Raw genomic sequence first — 17,199 nt, 5'->3', positions numbered from 1 at the left:
GATGGATAGGAAGTGATAGTGAGAATATTACATAGGTAAAGAGAAAGAGGGTCTTGCAGAAATGGTTGGAGGAAGAAAATTTCAGTGGTAAGGGGACTAGTAATTTGGTATGGTTCTAACCTGGAAATATGCCTTTTAAATTAGTCACTAAATTACTGATTCTGAATAATGACAACACTTGCATAATACAACAGAAAAAGTACTGGTTTTGAAGTCTTAAGACCTAGGTTCAAATTCCACCTGTCTTATATTCTTTGTGGCCAGGGACAAGTCATTTCTGTGGGCCTTAGTTTCCTCATTTGTGTACAATGAAGTAACTGGATGTCTATCTGGATGTTCTATATGGCTTCTACAGTCTCTTCCAGTTCTACATCTATGATCTTCTGAAAAACCTAAGTATCATATCCTTAGTTATCTGATGAAAACATGAAGTCTTTTCATTCATCAAAAAATCATCAATCAGCAGCTAAAGGATAACAAAATCCAATATAAATTTCTGCCTTCTCTAATTTCTCAAGGTTACATGGTTCTTTTCTTATTGACTTTGGATATAATTTGAGATTGAACCAAATATTAAAAGTTATCAGCCTAAAGTATTTACTGTTAGGTTGAGGTCCTATGCATTTGATGAGATACGAGAATTTTCACATATTCCTGGTATTGGATACAATACAAGGGTGTGCCTCTCCTAAAGGAAGATGGTTAAAAGAAAAAAATGTAAAGGTTCAGTCTCCTGAAACATTTTAGGAGGTAGCTCAGACTAAAATTTTATTCTTTCTTACTACACTTAATTTCATTTAAATATTATCTATCAAAGCTAATTAATATAAACAATCTTTTTTTTCTCCCATCATTTCAATGGCAGAATGTGTGACAAGTCATGCAAGTCAATCAATATGTGTCCAAGTTCCTTTGTACTGGGAGTTGAGGTTGTCTCTGCCCTTGAGGGGCTTATATTCTACTTGAGGAATCCAAAAATGCTTGGTAATATCAGCAGATCATAACATCAGAATTTTTAGAGCAGAAAGAAATTAGTTATCTAAACCAACCCTTTCATATTGTGTAAATAGAATTAGCCAGATCCCATTAATAGTAAAAAAATCTACTCAACCCAGGCGTGCTAATGATGTCACTCCCACCTCCCTTAGTGGGGAGGGGAGACGAGTTACCCACGTGACAATAAGTAACAAATCAAGAATAAGGGACTGCCCTTTGGGCAGTCCAAATCAATGTAGAAACTGCCATTTGTCCATTTGAATTAGAGGTGGACCACAGGAAATGATGAAAGACATGATCTCTTTAAGTAAGTGAGTGAACTTCCTGTGGGGGCAGTTGTTGTCCTCTGGAACTGGAGGAAGAAGCATCTCCTGAGACCACAGACAGCTTACACTCTGTATTGTCACGTGGGTAAGTTAGGCTGGCTTCCTAGGCCTAGCTGGGCCAATTCTAAACTCTGCCTATCTGGCTGTTGGGCCTTGTGGCTTACAGCTTCATTTTAGACTTCTAACCTCCCTCTCCTCCTTATCCCTACTTTACCTTCCTGATTGTAAATAAACTCCTCAACCAGATGCTGACTTGGGTCTGATTTAATTACGGAATCAACCTGAATTGTTGATTCCTGGCGGCCACATAATTTTAATATATAGCTATAATAACTAAATTTTATTTCTTACAATATTTTATAGCTAAGGCAAAGTATAATCTTGAAGATTATACTCATGACAGAGAAAAGATTAGAGCCAATTTAAATCTAGCACTCATTCCATTTTAGCACCCTGAAAAAACAAAATTTCCAAGAACAAATTTTCTATCTTTCTAGCCTAGAGAACTAAAAGGAGGAAAATATAAGGATAAATACCTAAATCTAAAATCTGGATTCATAGGGATCAATTTGAAACTCCCTTGGGACATCTACAAATTTTGAGCCTAAAACTATCTAGGACAGTGATGGGCAAACTTTTTAAAGAGGGGGCCAAAAGGAAAGGAAATGCTCATCTGACTGTTTCTTTTTATTTATTCGTTTATTTATTTTAAGCCCTTCCCTTCCATCTTGTAGTCAATACTGTGTATTGGTTCCAAGGCAGAAGAGTGGTAAGGGCTAGGCAATGGGAGTCAAGTGACTTGCCCAGGGTCACTCAAGCTAGGAAGTATCTGAGGCCAGATTTGAATACAGGACCTCCCATCTCTGGGCCTTGCTCTCAATCCACTGAGCCCCAGTCAGTCTGTTTTTAAAGCAATTCTTTCGGAAGTTTCATTGTATTATATTCGTTAGATTAGGAGCAGTATCTGGCCTGTGGTTTAAAATTTCCCCACTTAATTCCATGAGGCAAGTAAATAGTATTAAAAGACAGTATATGGAAAAAGTATGGAAAAAGTCAGGATACATAAATGAAAACGTAAGACTGTTCACTGAACATCTTCTGAGAGATGATTACAGCAATGAGTCCTCAGGCTGACAAAACAAAGTAAGCAGGAGTGCAAAGTGAAGATCAAATTTTACTTTAAAGATGAATTTGAAACAAAATAGTTGCCTAGCTATTGAGAAACGGTTTAACTAGAGAACGTGAATGTAATATTGTGCAGTAAGAAATGACAAATACGAAGAATTTAGATAAACGGGAAAAGGCATATGAAATGATGCAAAGTAAAAAAGAATCTGAAAAAATATAATAGAAACAAAAAAAAACACCATTAAAATTTAACTTTGAGGGCAGCTGGGTAGTTCAGTGGATTGAAAGTCAGGCCTAGAGACAGGAAGTCCTAGGTTCAAATCCGGCCTCAGAAGCTTCCCAGCTGTATGACTCTGGGCAAGTCACTTGACCCCCATTGCCCACCCTTACCACTCTTCCACCTAGGAGCCAATACACAGAAGTTAAAGGTTTAAAAAAAAAAAAAAAAAACTTAACTTTGAGCTAATGGTCATTTCTGGACAACCATTAGACCATTCCTGGGCAATAAAAAGCAAAGAATATCTTTCTTCCTCTCTTCAGAGAGATATGAGTCTACCAGAGAGTAACATATACTATCAACTCATCATCATTTACTAAATATGGAAGATATTCATTAAGCAAGGCAAAGGAGCTGTTCTCAAAGAGCTCAGTCTAATGGAGGAAACAGTATGTTAACAGGTAGGTACAAATAAGATATATATATGTTAAGTTGAAGATAATCAAAAGGGAAAACACATTAATGCCACTAGCATTAGGGTCAACTGCGTAAGGTTTCTTATAGAAGGTGAGACTAGATGAGACTTGAAGGAATCCAGGGAAACTTGGAGGCAGAGATGAGGAAATTGCAGACATGAGACAGCCAATGATGATAGTGTCTTGTGTAAGGGACAGCAAAACTAGTGCCAATGGATCACTGAATATGTAGGGGTGAGAAAAGTATAAAACTGGAAAAGTGGGAGGCCAGGTTATGAAAGTATTTGAAAGCCAAACAGGATTTATCACAAATCACTACCTGTTTTCACTTAACTTTGTCTTTAAGAAGAAAAGGCAAAGAAGGTAAATATTCAGTAATGACTAATAATATAAAACAAGAAACTTTTAATTTTTTGAAACTTTTTAAAAATGAAGGTCAACATTCCAAATGCTTCTATCTTATCAGACTTCAAAAAGTTACTTTAAAGAAAAAGTGCTATTTTGTAAAAATGGTGGATTTTTGGAAATCACCAAATACCAGATACTAAAGGGTCGAAATAAAATTTAGATAAATTCACAAATACCAGATCTGTGATGGGTTAAGAGAAACTATGTTGTGGCAATAGATGTTGAATGTTTATGGAAGTAAAATTAAATCCCTCATGGTGAACTGTGGTACAACACATGATGCCAGTCAAAAACAAAATTAATAGCATAATGGATTATGAACTATTTTGCACTTCTTATGAGAATGGATGAAAACAAGAAACAACCTACACTATGTTTCTAGTAAAAATGACAGTAATATTCCCACCCCCACCCCCAATTCTGCCATGATTCCTAGACTACCTTTTATTAGATTCCCTTAAACTATCATTTCTCATTTGCCTTAATCCTGGAAAATTAACAGAGAAAGCATACATAGTTAACATGGTTTCTTACCAGCTTTCAAATTTTTACAATTAAAATATTTGCAAAACAAATTAGGTTCATCAAATTCATAATACCTTTGTTCCTTCCATTTAAACATAAAGCCTCCAATTATCTGTTTAGCTACAATTTCTATATCCTATTCAATGAAAAAGTTATGAAAATGACTGGTTTCTTAAAAGTGATATACCAGGGAAATGGAAGTGCTAAAAGGCCAAGTCAAGGCGGAAAATCTTGGCAACAAAAACGCTCTGCTATCCAAACCAAATCAGCTAAGTACAAAGTTAAACACCAAAAAGTCATTAGGTTATCACCTACAAGTCACAATAAAGTAAAAACACAAAATAAATCTCAATCATGGTTAGCTCCTTCAGGAAGTGGAAAGAGCAAGCAATGGTACTATAACTGTCTACAAATATTAATTTAACTTTGTCCAATGACTGATATACAAGAATTTCTTAAAACTATCAACTATCATTATGGAGGAAGCCAAAAGACAAATGTTGCAGGGCTAAATGAAAAGATGACTCAAGGAATTGGTTTCATAATGCACCTTTAAGGCAACATAAGAGATTTTCTTAGAACCTTTAGAATATTTGCAAAGCTCTAATGAGCCTAAGTAAACAATCTTGAAAATATTAAGATTATACAACTACAATAGCAGAGAGACATTTTTGAGATCTGATATGAACCATCGTATAAGGCCAAAATACCTTGATTCTCCATATCTTTAATACAAAGGACGCAAGGAATGACAATAACTACACTGCAAAATAAAGGTAAGGATTAAGAAACAAGAGGTCAAAGATTCAGTTTAATGAAAAGCCACAAGCTAGTTTCACATGAATACTTTCTTCATGAGTTGAAAGATGCTAGATGAGATGAGCAGTAACTTATCACCATAAATATCCGAGTTTTTATAATGAAATTCTACAGTTAATTTTATCACCAGGTGGCAGCAAAGAGTTAAGAATGAGAATAAAGTTGTTCTCCAGAATGTGACTGATTCAAGGTTGCTAAAACCATATGGTCTGTTTTAAAACTCTTCAGTTCCATTTTGGCTCTAACAGAAATAGTGACACAAAGTCAAGTGGCCTTGTAAACTACAATGACAACACAGCAAATCCCTCAAGATCCAAAGAAAAAAAACCTAAGTAAAAGCAGAGCTTAAGTGTTTCCTTTGATCCATTATCAAGGTTTCCCTTTTGTTATGGTAATGGTCACGGAAAGGCAAAATTCAGGTAAGTGGTAAAGATTCACCTAGCTAAATTTTCCAGGCTCTTATATTCATCAGTGTACAACAGATATTTGCTCCAAAGTTCAAGAACCAGGAAGAAACCAAAAGATGTATCTTTGGACAAAGAGGGAACTTCAATGTTAGGAGTTTGTTATTTCGACTGTAAATCAAAAAGACGGTAGTCTTTCTTGTACAACTTACACAAGATGCACAGACACAGCATTTAGTGGGGACAGGGGACATTAAGTTCTTAGACACGAATTAAAAAATTGATAGAGCAGGTTCCATGCTGTCTAGTCTGTTCTATTTATTAGGTAATTAGACTGAAGTCAATTTTGGCAATGCAAATAACAGGAATGAAAAGAAAAACTTGACTTAAAATTTCTAAATAGGGAAGGAACAATTTAAGGATTTTAAAGTAAAAGGAGATGCAATGTTAACTATTACCATCTTAAGTAAGGAAAACTTGTAATATGTATATTAAATTTTAAAGTAAATTTTAACACTTAGGAAGTCAACATACAAAACGGCTCAATTTGTGTAGTTAATGGTATCTGAGATCTGAGTGTGAATGCTATAACTTCACATTTTTCCCTTCTTTTATCCCAAACCAGAAAGTGTTTTCCTTTGATGTTTTTAAACCATAAAGTTCCACACATACACTAAAACTGCTTATGTAAAATGACAGACATGGGATCTTCAAAGTTTTATCTCTTTTGAGAAAAATGTTTTTAAACATTTAGAATGGTTTTATAAACCTAAGTTACAGGGTATTTGTTTTCCTGTTAATAGATTATGTGTCAGTATTGACCTCTTTGACTCTTAGTATAAAAGATGGTAGGAACTGGGTCTAGACAGACACTTTCAAGTCCCTTCCAACTGATTAACCTTATAAAAGATTCTAAAATATTCAGGTGACCTCAAAACATAAATTTATCTGAAGGTGCAATGTCAAAAGCTATATTTGCATATAAATAGAAATAAAAGATAGAAATAATGTCATCTAGATCCTTTGTGTTAAAGGAGCTATAATTAAAATATTGAGGGGAGGGGGAAGGCAAGGTATGTGATAACTTTTACAGCAGGTTCTTTTAGCTCCCCCTTCCTACCATCCTTTCTTCTGCCTCATCTAAGGATTTAGCTCTTTCAATGTTTTTTTCTCCTCCTTCCTTATGCATTATTTTCTTGTAACTTCACTATATTCGAGGCTCAAGGTTTATCTGCTAATTACCAATGAATCCTTGTCCCCCCATCTTTCTGATATAATCTCCACAATTTAAACACAATAAACTGGTGCTGCCTCCTACCAATTTAGAATATAAAGATTTTATACAGCACTGAAAAACATCAATGTGATAAAACTTTTTTTAATATGGTGCCCTAAAGACAGAAGCTTGTTAATTGTCTACTATTATAATTTGGCCTAATCAGCAGTTAGAAATAAAGATATTCTCTTTAAGTATTGTAACCAATATTGGATACTAAAATAAAACTATATTCCAATCTCCAGGAATGGAAATTTCACTAGCTCATAGACTGTTTTCAGTCAAGTAATACAGAAGAAATCCATGGACATTTACATTTATTATCTTGGACAAATTTCTGGATCCCCATTTCCTCTTCTGTAAAAAATGACAGGGGTGGGGGAAAGTTAAAACTACATGATCTTTAAGGTCCCTTTCCAACTCTTATCTATCTTAATCCTATGACCTACCTACACTAAAAAGGCCAAATAAAAACCTTGCAACTGTGGCTAGAGGAAGACATGGGTTCAAATTCAAACTCAAGAGTCTTAATAGCTCTGGGGTTCCAGGCATGGTTCAGATTTCTAAATATGTAAAATGGGGGAGAGAGCACCTACTTCACAATAGTTCACAATAGGACTGAATAAGAATGTAACAAGGTGCTCTGCAAAGCTCAAAGAGCTTTTTTCCCTCCAAGTCAGGCTTTTTCAGGATAGTGAACACCATGGCAATTATCTCAAAACTATGTCTCTCACACTAGATTAAAGTAAATTAACAAAGCTAGAATTCCATTTTTCTGCCTTTTGGTTATATATAAATGAGATAAAACTTCAAAAAGAAATGGTATTCTGTAGTTCCAATGAATTCCACCAGAAAGTGAGTATGAAGGCTTAAAGACACAATAATAGAAACTAAAACATTTTTAGCAAGCATACTTTTCTACCTATTACTTAAAAAAGAGAATGTTCAGATTATTGCATTAATTTTTAACATAATGATTCCTCCTTGGATGAAGTCTAAACAAATATGCCATGAAAGTTATAAAAATTGTCATGTGTCATTTTCTCTACAATTCTTGTCCTGAGATGATACTAAGGAAACAGAACAAGTTCTCCCTTTGATTAAATTGCCATCCTTAAGCTAAAAACTCCACTTTCTTAAGATTCACCTTAGAAATTATCTAAACCCTCTTCACCACCAGTCCAAAGATTCCTAGAATGCTGCATCAATTCTGACTTCAACAAATGGGTCCCAGTTAATTGACAGGCGCAAGGAGACTCTTCCAGAATTCTGAATGCTTTTCCTTCTTCCATATGCATCATTACCCTATGACTTCACTAAATTCACTCAAGACTATAGGTACCAACTTCAACTCTTATCAGATTAATCTTTAGTTAGGCTTTAGCTCATCACTGATCCATGTGGCATGTAACTTAACTCTTTTCAAAGAATTTCTATCCTCTTTTAACATGCACTTGGGCTAGCATTATGGAATTCATACCTATAACTGATCATGTGGCAGATTCCCTAAAACTCTAAGCTACCAAATACTTTTGAAACCTTTGAATAGTGCCTTGTCAATAAACTGGATTATCTAGATTTTGTGACAAATTGCTTTCAATTATATTTTTTATTACATCAATATAAACTTTTAAAGTTCTTTGTTCATATAACCATCTGCTTAGCCATCCTCCAATGGACAGAATCCAGGTGGTTGATATATTTAAAATCACTACACCCAAGACCAGGCAAAATGTAAATAAGGCAACAAATTAAATAACAAAGTATAAATTCTCCGAAGGCTTCAGGATGTTATCTAGAAGTATTGCTCTAGGGAAGATGGAAAAAAAGATAAAGGAAAAATCATGGTTTTCTAGTTTTTTTTCCTTATTTAAGTGACTCCATTTTTGAAACTGAATTATCAAAATCGAGAGCTAAAATGATACACTAATATCAAAAAATGTTAAGACCTTAAAAGGTTTTTAAAGGCTTCCTAGGACACTGAGAAGATCCTGATGTATAGCACACAAGGTGAAAAAGCATGGATCAGTAGATCAGTTTTTAATATAGATGGATCATTGATCCACGGAAACATAATCATATCAGATATACCCTTATCAGATATATACAAATGAGCCTATTTCTATTTTTGCTGTTGAGCTTACATACACTACCATTACCATGGATAAAATTAAAACTTAATCTGAATTCAAAATATTTTTAAATGTTGTAATTAAAAGGCTTCTGGGGATGTGGGGGAGAAACTAGATCTTGCATTTTCTTTTATTTTCAGGTCAGAAATAGACTATTACTACCTCTCAGCATTCCCAGTGAGTTTTTGAGGTTTATGAACCAATAATTCCCCAGAGTTGGTCAGTTGTCATCTAGCCAACCTGTTCCTTACTATAACTTTATACAGCAGATGATGCCAAATTTCCCAAAAGCAGCACATTAAAATTCTAGCCTCAGGATGATGCTTTAAAGGGAGCTCAGGGAAGACAAGTACAGGAGGGAGGTGGTATGTATATCAAGTTATCAGGAGACCTTTGTTGTCCTGCTTAACTTCCCTCTTACCCGGATCCCTTAATCACAAATTTCTCAAGACTGAAAATTGCTTTTTAATGATTTTATTACATTTCATCTTTTCTCTTTCAGACTTTTTCATTTTAGCCAATTTTGTTGGTATAAGGTTAGTAATGAGCTTTATTATTTTGTTTTTGTTTATATGGAAGGGGGAAAAGAGCAAAATTTATTTAAAATAGAGCTATGCAGTAATTTGTTACGTGCTATGATCTCCCCTTGTGCTGGCATTCCTTATAAGAAACTGAAATTTGTTAAGTGAATCTGGTTGCTATGTGATATCCAAAACCACATGCTCTTTAAATAATCCTGTATTTTTTTTAAATGTCTAAAATGCTACAAACAAGCTAGTCACTATACCAACTGGCAGCATCCTCTATAACTTTCATGAATGTTTAATCTCAGAAGGGCATGCCCCACATTATTCTAATAGGGCCTAAATTAAACACAAGCACACACATATACAAAATCAAAGAAAGAACACAGCAGCTTCTTCCTCTAAAAGGCTGTAAAGACTAAATGCTTTTTCCCTACTTTCAGGCTCTAAGCAGCCCATCTAGAGCTACTGGAATGCTTCAGATACTTTAATTTACATAACATTTTGATTCAAAGTCTAACTCAACTATGTGTAGTTTCTACAATTCTGATTTTTGTTTTGAAGGATTAAATTATAATGAAGAATTCACAAGATTCCAAAGTTGTGAAAATCAGATATGTTCCACATCAAATGTCTCATAACACATAATATAAATATATAGCCAACTAATTTGAGTAAAGAATCTTTAAAATTAAGGAATTTGAATTTTGATAAGTTAAAAAAATAATTTTCCTCAGTTACAAACAAGGACTAGATAACCTTTAAAGTCCTCTCCAACTCACATTTTAAATGAAAACCTAAATGTTAACCACTGGAGGTTCTCTGGGTCTTTATTAGCAGGTTTAAGTATAATTTATATTTATTTGTATTAATTGGTGTTTCTAAAGTACTGAAATTTATCCTCTTAGGTAGGTTAAAAATTGTTCTAAGATTTGAAGGGCACTCTGCTTAAAAATCTTTTCTTAATCCTAAAAGCAAAGTTCAACTCAGCTCTTTCCCAATTACCAAATTCCTAAATTAGTTCAAATTAAGAATCTTCCTGGATTTATAAGCTTCAAAATAGAAATGAAGGTAGCCTTTCCTAGGGAAAAGACAGTTCCACAGTGAAGGCATAACCTAAATACTATTTACACAAGGACATCTACATCAGGACACTTGAACTTGGGAGTATTTCCTAGTCTTTTCAATGAAACCAACTGGACCTCACACCTCTTACCATCACCCAGGATGGGTTTGCATCTGTTCCGAAGAACCCCTTTGGCTCCAGGTGATCCTGGCTGCTGCTGCTCCAGACTGGGCATCCATGGTGTTGCAGCTTGTGGTTTGTGAGGGGTAGTGTACATGAAGAGAAGGAGGGGATTTCATGGGGCATAGGAAGAAGATGGCTTTCTGGGAAAATGCCATCACCACCATAGGTGATAGTACCACACACATTTTATTGCAGCACAGTTTAAAAATGTAACAAATGAAAGATTAAAAATAAAAAAATAAAAATAAAAAAAATTAAAAATACAGACGTCCAGAGATGCTCTAAAACAGTTAAGTTATAGATCAGGAAAAATTAGGTCACAGACTTAAGCAGCCAGTCAAATTCTTTGAGTGTGGGGAAGGGGATGGGGGTGAGGGTGGGGTTGGGAGAGAAAAGGTTTATGGGATCAATCCACTTAAAAATGCTAATGCCTCAGCTCTCTCTCCAAGGTTGCAAAACTCCCAAGTCAATCAGGAGGCAGGAGAAATGCTCAGGAACATTCAGAAAAACTCGATTTAATCCGGTTAAAAATCAGCAGTGCCATTATCATCATCATCATCACCACCATCATAAGTATAATAATAATAATAAATAATAATAATAGTAACTAGTAACAACAATAAAAAGGAAATCAGCGGAAAGTCAGGAAAAATGAAAAAAAAAATTGGAATAACTTACTGTAGCTGAAGATCAAAAAAATCTCACTGTAAAAAAACAAAAATAAAAATAGCCCAGATTAGAAAAACGGGAGGTGCAAAAATGTCAAGTCAGTAAAGTTTATTTCTTTTCTCTTTCCAAAAGCAGTTTCCACAAAAACCGCAAGGGTAAAGTTCTCAGTAGCAGACAAGCAAAGCCCTTTTCACATCATCATTTCAATCTTAAAAATACATGAGGAAGTAGAGAGGTCAATTTATGAGAGGCTAAAAGGCTCCTCCTCCTCTAACCCAACTGCTGCAGAAAAAAATAGAAATAGAAATTTTAAAAATTACATCTTAAATCCAGGTCTCTTTTTTTGAAAACAATTTTTAAAAAAAAACACCTACAAATTTGCCGCAGTGCGCGCCAAGTTGCATCATTATGTTTAAAATTTCTTTACAAAATCAGGCTTTTGGATGGGAGTGTGTGTGTTTTGAAAGGGCAGGGAGGGGAGGTTAAAAATCAAAGCTGAGCTCCAGTGAGTAGGGATGGGGTTCGCCTTGCTGCCCTGTGAAAGGAGAAGGGACAGATTGAGTCAAAGTTCCTCAGAAATGCTGTGCCCTAAAACCCCCAAGACAGAAGCACTTGACTGTTGGAAAGAAGTTTTAAATTCAATCCCTACCCCACTTTGGTAAATATAAATATAACACTGGATAGAATGGATAGAGAAGAGCCTCTATCATCTCTATTACCTCTACTTATAATTCTTAAAAGGTGATCAGAATAAATCAAGAATACACTGGGGGTAAAGGGAAATACCTTGAAGAGACTCTCAAAAAAGATTTTGTGTAAACATTCATGCTTGTTATAAGCAATGTTAGGAAAAACAGGTCACTGATAGAGAAATGAATGATTATACTAAAGGTATTTTAATTAGGACTGTATTTTCAAATTACTTCACTACAAAGAAATACTGAAGAAAAGCTCATCTTCAAGCCTAGACATCCCCAGAACTCATAATATACCATGTGGACAATGTGTAATAAGGTATGCACAATGATTAGTACAAGTGACACTCCATAAGCCAGAAAGTGCACAAAATGACTATGCATGGAATCATCAATTTCTTTTTAAAAAATAGTAAATATTTCATTGACGAAAGGGGAAAATTCCACAAAATACATAAAATGGCACTTGGAGCCAATACTTGAGAGAAATTAACAGGCTAGCTGAGCCACTGATATATATACTATTTATCCAAGGCTTACTCTAGAAATCATATAGCCATCAAGTAGTATATGGCTCACTAAAACTAACAGTTTCCTCTTAGAAAGTGATGGGGTATCATTGATATAAAAAGAAATAAAAATGGTTTTCATTTGCTACAAGATAATTAGGAGACCATGACTTTCCTCTTAAAATATAAATGGCAAGGACTCCAGATGATGTAAACCACCTACTCAGTATTACATGTTTAATCAGTCGACTTAAAAGCAGATTTACATTATCAACAAAAAGATTTTTTCAAATCAAATTTTACCTAACACAAGTAGAACAAAGCGATTTATTCAGACCAAGAACTTCTAATGCCCATTATGAAATCTGTAATGTCCAAAGTAACATGACATGGATTGTAATTTTTAAAACTTTACTCAACTACGTATGCAAAATAAAAATAACAAGGTAGACAGATCGGCTCTGCAGTCACATAAATAACCATACGGGATTATTAAATTGTGAAGATGTACATTTTAATATATTAATTCCATAATTAGAGCAGATATCAAGTCTTTCAATTAACCCAGTTTTAATTTAGAACATTTTGAAAGGCCAAATACAAAATTATTTTTTGTGCTTAAAATTTGAAGTCAATTTCAGGGCCCATTTGCAATGGCATTCCTTTGCTCAAAAGCTAAAAAAGAGTAAGAATTATCACAGAGAAAATTAATCTTCTCAATAGTAATGCTTACTCAGAGGCCCATTATGATTTTTATTAAACTGATGAATTACAAAAGGGAAAATAGAAAGTTAATCTCCTGTATCATAGTGATGGGGGTGTTGAATGTGGATTACTTAAATATACCATTTTAGTTGTGTTTGTAATTGGTTTATTAAAACTTATCCCCTTTTTATCCTTTGTTCAAATAAAGGGTTTTCAATCATAGATTGTACCTATAAAAAGATCATCTAATTCTTACTTCATTTTAGATAAACTGAGGTTCAGAAAGGTTATAAGTAGCTTGACCAAACTCACAGCCAGTATGGCAGAGCTGCAACTAAAACTCCTATTTTCTGCTTTCAATCCAGTGCTCTTTATTTGTATCACACCAAATCCCCATGTTTTTATAAATGTTACTCCTAACCTTTCCTTCATGTTCAACAGCATACTTCAAGAAAAAAATGTACTTTTGCACATTTGTACAAATATACTTGAAAAATGTAGCACTTTTTAATAAATCAAGACCTAAAATTTTCTTTTATTCTTTAAATGTGACATCATATCTAAATACCTGGTCACAGAAAATGAGTGTAAACTTCTGTTATAGACTTTGACTAATGGCTTTGTAGTGAAAGGGTCAGAATCAAGTCTTATTCTTAAGTCTTTATTTCCCAACTGCAGAGATAAACACTAAAGGAAAAACAAAATAATGTAAAAAACATTGAAAATTTCCTTGGTCCCCTCATCTAGAAATGTGGGAAGCTAGACTAATTGATCTCTAAGGTTACTACCAACTAAAAATTATGATCCTAAAGACAAAGTAGTGTAAAGAGTAATAACATTGAGCACAAAGTTCAAGAAATGGATATCTCTTCCTTTCTTCATCTTCTCCCTTGGCCTAGCACCACTTTAAAAATGCTGCCTCATGGGGCAGCTGGGTAGCTCAGTGGAGTGAGAGTCAGGCCTAGAGACAGGAGGTCCTAGGTTCAAACCCGGCCTCAGCCACTTCCCAGCTGTGTGACCCTGGGCAAGTCACTTGACCCCCATTGCCCACCCTTACCAATCTTCCACCTATGAGACAATACACGGAAGTACAAGGGTTTAAAAAAAAAAAAAAGAGAGAAAAATGCTGCCTCTACCTATCCTACTATAAAGTACATCTAGCTATACCTCATCCCCCCCAAAAAAATGGTCTGTGGACAGCCAGTAGTTTCATAGCAATGTTTAACTTGGAATTTTTATTATATGGTGTAAATGAGGATGCCTGGATCCTAAAATGACCCTCCAATATCCATAGTCAAAACTATAGTTCACTTTAAATTTTCATCTAATAAAATCAACTGTTTAAAAAAAACCTGATAAGTAACACCTAGTTGATTAAGTTCCTATTAAAAATGAATAATTTCCTATAACAGCTTACTCCATGCTCTATCCTCTTATTTTTTTAGAAGAAAAAAAATTAATAAAATTTTGGTGAAAACTTGCCCTTTCCACCTTTGTCTCTGATAATCTGGAAGAACAAAGGATTCTTTCATTACTATTCATTACAGGCAGCTAAGAGACACTGGTCCTATAGTCAGGATGAGCAGAATTCAAAATCCTGTCTCAAGATAACTTTGTGAAAAGTCACTCAATCTATTTTCTATCTGTAAAAGTTATAAAATTAGCATCTACTTCAGAGGAATGTTCGAAGGATTAAATTATAACATACATAAAGCACCTTGCAAATATTAAACATAAATACTAACGATTAGAGTATGGGTCATTTGGCATAAAACTACATAAGTCCACTCTCACAAAAGAGATTTCCTTTATCTTGACTTTATTTGTCATTAGTGGCTAAAAATAAACAATATTAGTTCTACTGAGATGTAGAGGGGAAAGCACTTTCTGGTTAACAATTCTATGTTTTATACCAATTAAAAATTAAGATCTGTGTCTCCAAGAAATAGTCGAGTTTAGCAAACTTTTTATAGCTACAAATTTTAAATAAGCTACAATAGAAATCGTAATATTGCCTATTAATCCCAAATTCGTGTAGTTCTAGGTCTCACTGACAATTTATATACCTAAAATAAGTTTGGAAGTTTCTAGTTTCCTTCCTGTGGTTGCAAGTACTCTTGCAAATGATGTAATAGCTAGCACATTTTTATTATACTAACTGCATAACAAAGCCTTATTACTGAAATTCTTAACCTCTTTTTCCCACCTCCACTAATGATCCACACTGTAAGCCTGTTTCCTCATCTGAAAAATGCAGTAATACCTACCTCACAGCAAAGCTTCACTAACTATGATTTGTAACCTGCAGGTAAAAAGTAATAAATCAGCTAGAATTTTGAATAATTGAATATTTTCGAAAAAAAATGCATTTTAAGTTCAATACTGCAAAAGCCACCTTTCTGTTGTAGGGGAGAGAAAAAAAAATATTTTAGGTTAGTATTCTGCAACTGCTGTTTTGATTAGGTGCATAGAAGGAACACAATCGCCAAAATGTGTTTTGATCTTTCTCCACGCCACACTCCACACGGCCGCTAACCCCCACCCATCTCCAGGATTTAAGGGACCTGAATGGAACTGAGAAATCTCCAGGGTAACCCGCCCCCTTTCCAATCTTTAATTAGGGAGAAAAAGGAAAAGAGGATTAAAGCTACTGGAAGCGGAAAACAGCGTCACGAACAAGTTCATCCATATTATGAGCATCTCCCACCCTCCTTCCCCACTTCTTTCTCCGCCGTCTCGTGGTCTCTCCCGGGAGTCGCCACTATCGTATTCAGGGGAGGCGGCCGGCAACCGTTACCACAGTGGGGGAAAGCAAACAATTAAGAATAATTTGAGGGGAGAGATGGTATTTTCTACTCCCGAGAGCCGTTATAGAACATGCTTGTGGGGTCTCTGGAACTATGTTGAACCCACGATGGAGTTGAGGTCAATTCGAATCTCTTTCCCCCCACCCTCCCAAAGACTCACCCCGCGCCAGTGTAAAGTCAGCCTGGGCCGCGCTATTATCATGGAGGGAATCATTCTGCGCCTCTTCCCTCAGGTTTCCTCCCCCGTCCCCCTCCCCCCGCCCTGCTTTCTCCAAGGGTCCAATCTTTCCCAGGTTGACTCTTACCACTCACCCGGTGGGGAGAGGGAGAAAAGGTTGGTTTCTGAATCTCCGCCTCCCCGATCTGTAAAGAAATGGACTGCTGCTTCAGATCGCCTCTTCAACCGCTACTACTACTTCTCCGTCCCCGTCTCCGTCTCCTCACAAAATGGCCCCCGCGTCTCGTCCACCGACACCGCGAAAACCGAGACCTCCGCCCCACTCCTGGAGACCTTTCTATTGGCTAATTCCTCTCTCAGTCCTTACTCCTGATTAGACTGTTCTTCTGCTTTTCACAGTTCTGTCCAATAGAAACCATGGGTAGGTTAGACTATATGAAAGTGATTCCGCACCTGAGGAAGAAACTAGTCTTTCATTGGCTGCCAGTACTGTCACTTGTTCAGAAGAAGATGCTCATTGGTCACTGGACCGCACGACGAGGCAGCTGAGAAACTTGCCTTTGTATCCGCGCAGTACTTCACATCCGGGTATTCACCGCTTTTACAAGTGAGCTCTGATTGGAGCCCCTCCTGACCTCTTTCCCCTCAGCGCGCGAGTTCGAAGGCCCGCCCCGTTCTCAGAATTCCCGCGGCGTTCTGGGGCAGTTGTGAGGTTCCTTAACTGGCGCAGAGCTCTCGACTTTTCCCCTCCCCCTTCTTCTGCGCCTTTCGCTGTACTTAGTGCGCGCGCCTCCCAGCCGCCGGACATCCTAGGCCACCGGCTTGAGACGGCGGGAAAGAGCTTGAGGGAAAACTTCGAAGGCCGCATGTGTACGAGTAAAGCATTGCTGTGAATGACGTGCCGACCTGAGCAATCTAGAAGCCTACGGTTTCCCATGAGTCTAAGCTGTCGTCTTTCCATCTCTTCTCCTACATCCAACTACTCTGATACTCCTATATGCGTGGCGCCGGATTTTATTGTGCTACCTCTAGTCACCCCACCCTAAACCTGATCTTCCCAAAACTGAATGTTCCTGATTCACAAGTACGATTCGGTTTCTCCAGCTCCAAGACCTTCTGTGCCTCTATAATGAATTCCAAAATCCTACCCAGTGAT

At 36.1% G+C, this 17,199-nt stretch overlaps 1 protein-coding gene across 4 annotated transcripts in view; it reads right to left on the bottom strand.

Moving 5' to 3' along the window:
* The window catches only part of HNRNPC (heterogeneous nuclear ribonucleoprotein C), a 52,770-nt gene extending 36,480 nt beyond the window's left edge, over positions 1 to 16,290 (bottom strand). For all 4 annotated transcript variants that reach the window (XM_044665281.1, XM_044665282.1, XM_044665283.1 and 1 more), the window contains exons 1-2: positions 16,178 to 16,290; positions 11,159 to 11,184 (exon numbers count right to left, since the gene is read on the bottom strand). The gene's annotated coding sequence lies outside the window, so the exon portion shown is untranslated. The remainder of the gene's footprint in view (positions 1 to 11,158; positions 11,185 to 16,177) is intronic.
* Positions 16,291 to 17,199: the final 909 nt, after the last annotated feature.

This window comes from Gracilinanus agilis, chromosome 2 (genome assembly GCF_016433145.1).
Source record: "Gracilinanus agilis isolate LMUSP501 chromosome 2, AgileGrace, whole genome shotgun sequence".
Lineage (NCBI taxonomy): Eukaryota > Metazoa > Chordata > Mammalia > Didelphimorphia > Didelphidae > Gracilinanus > Gracilinanus agilis.
The sequence above is the reverse complement of the archived record's forward strand: the minus strand, read 5'-3'. Positions and strand labels throughout refer to the sequence as shown.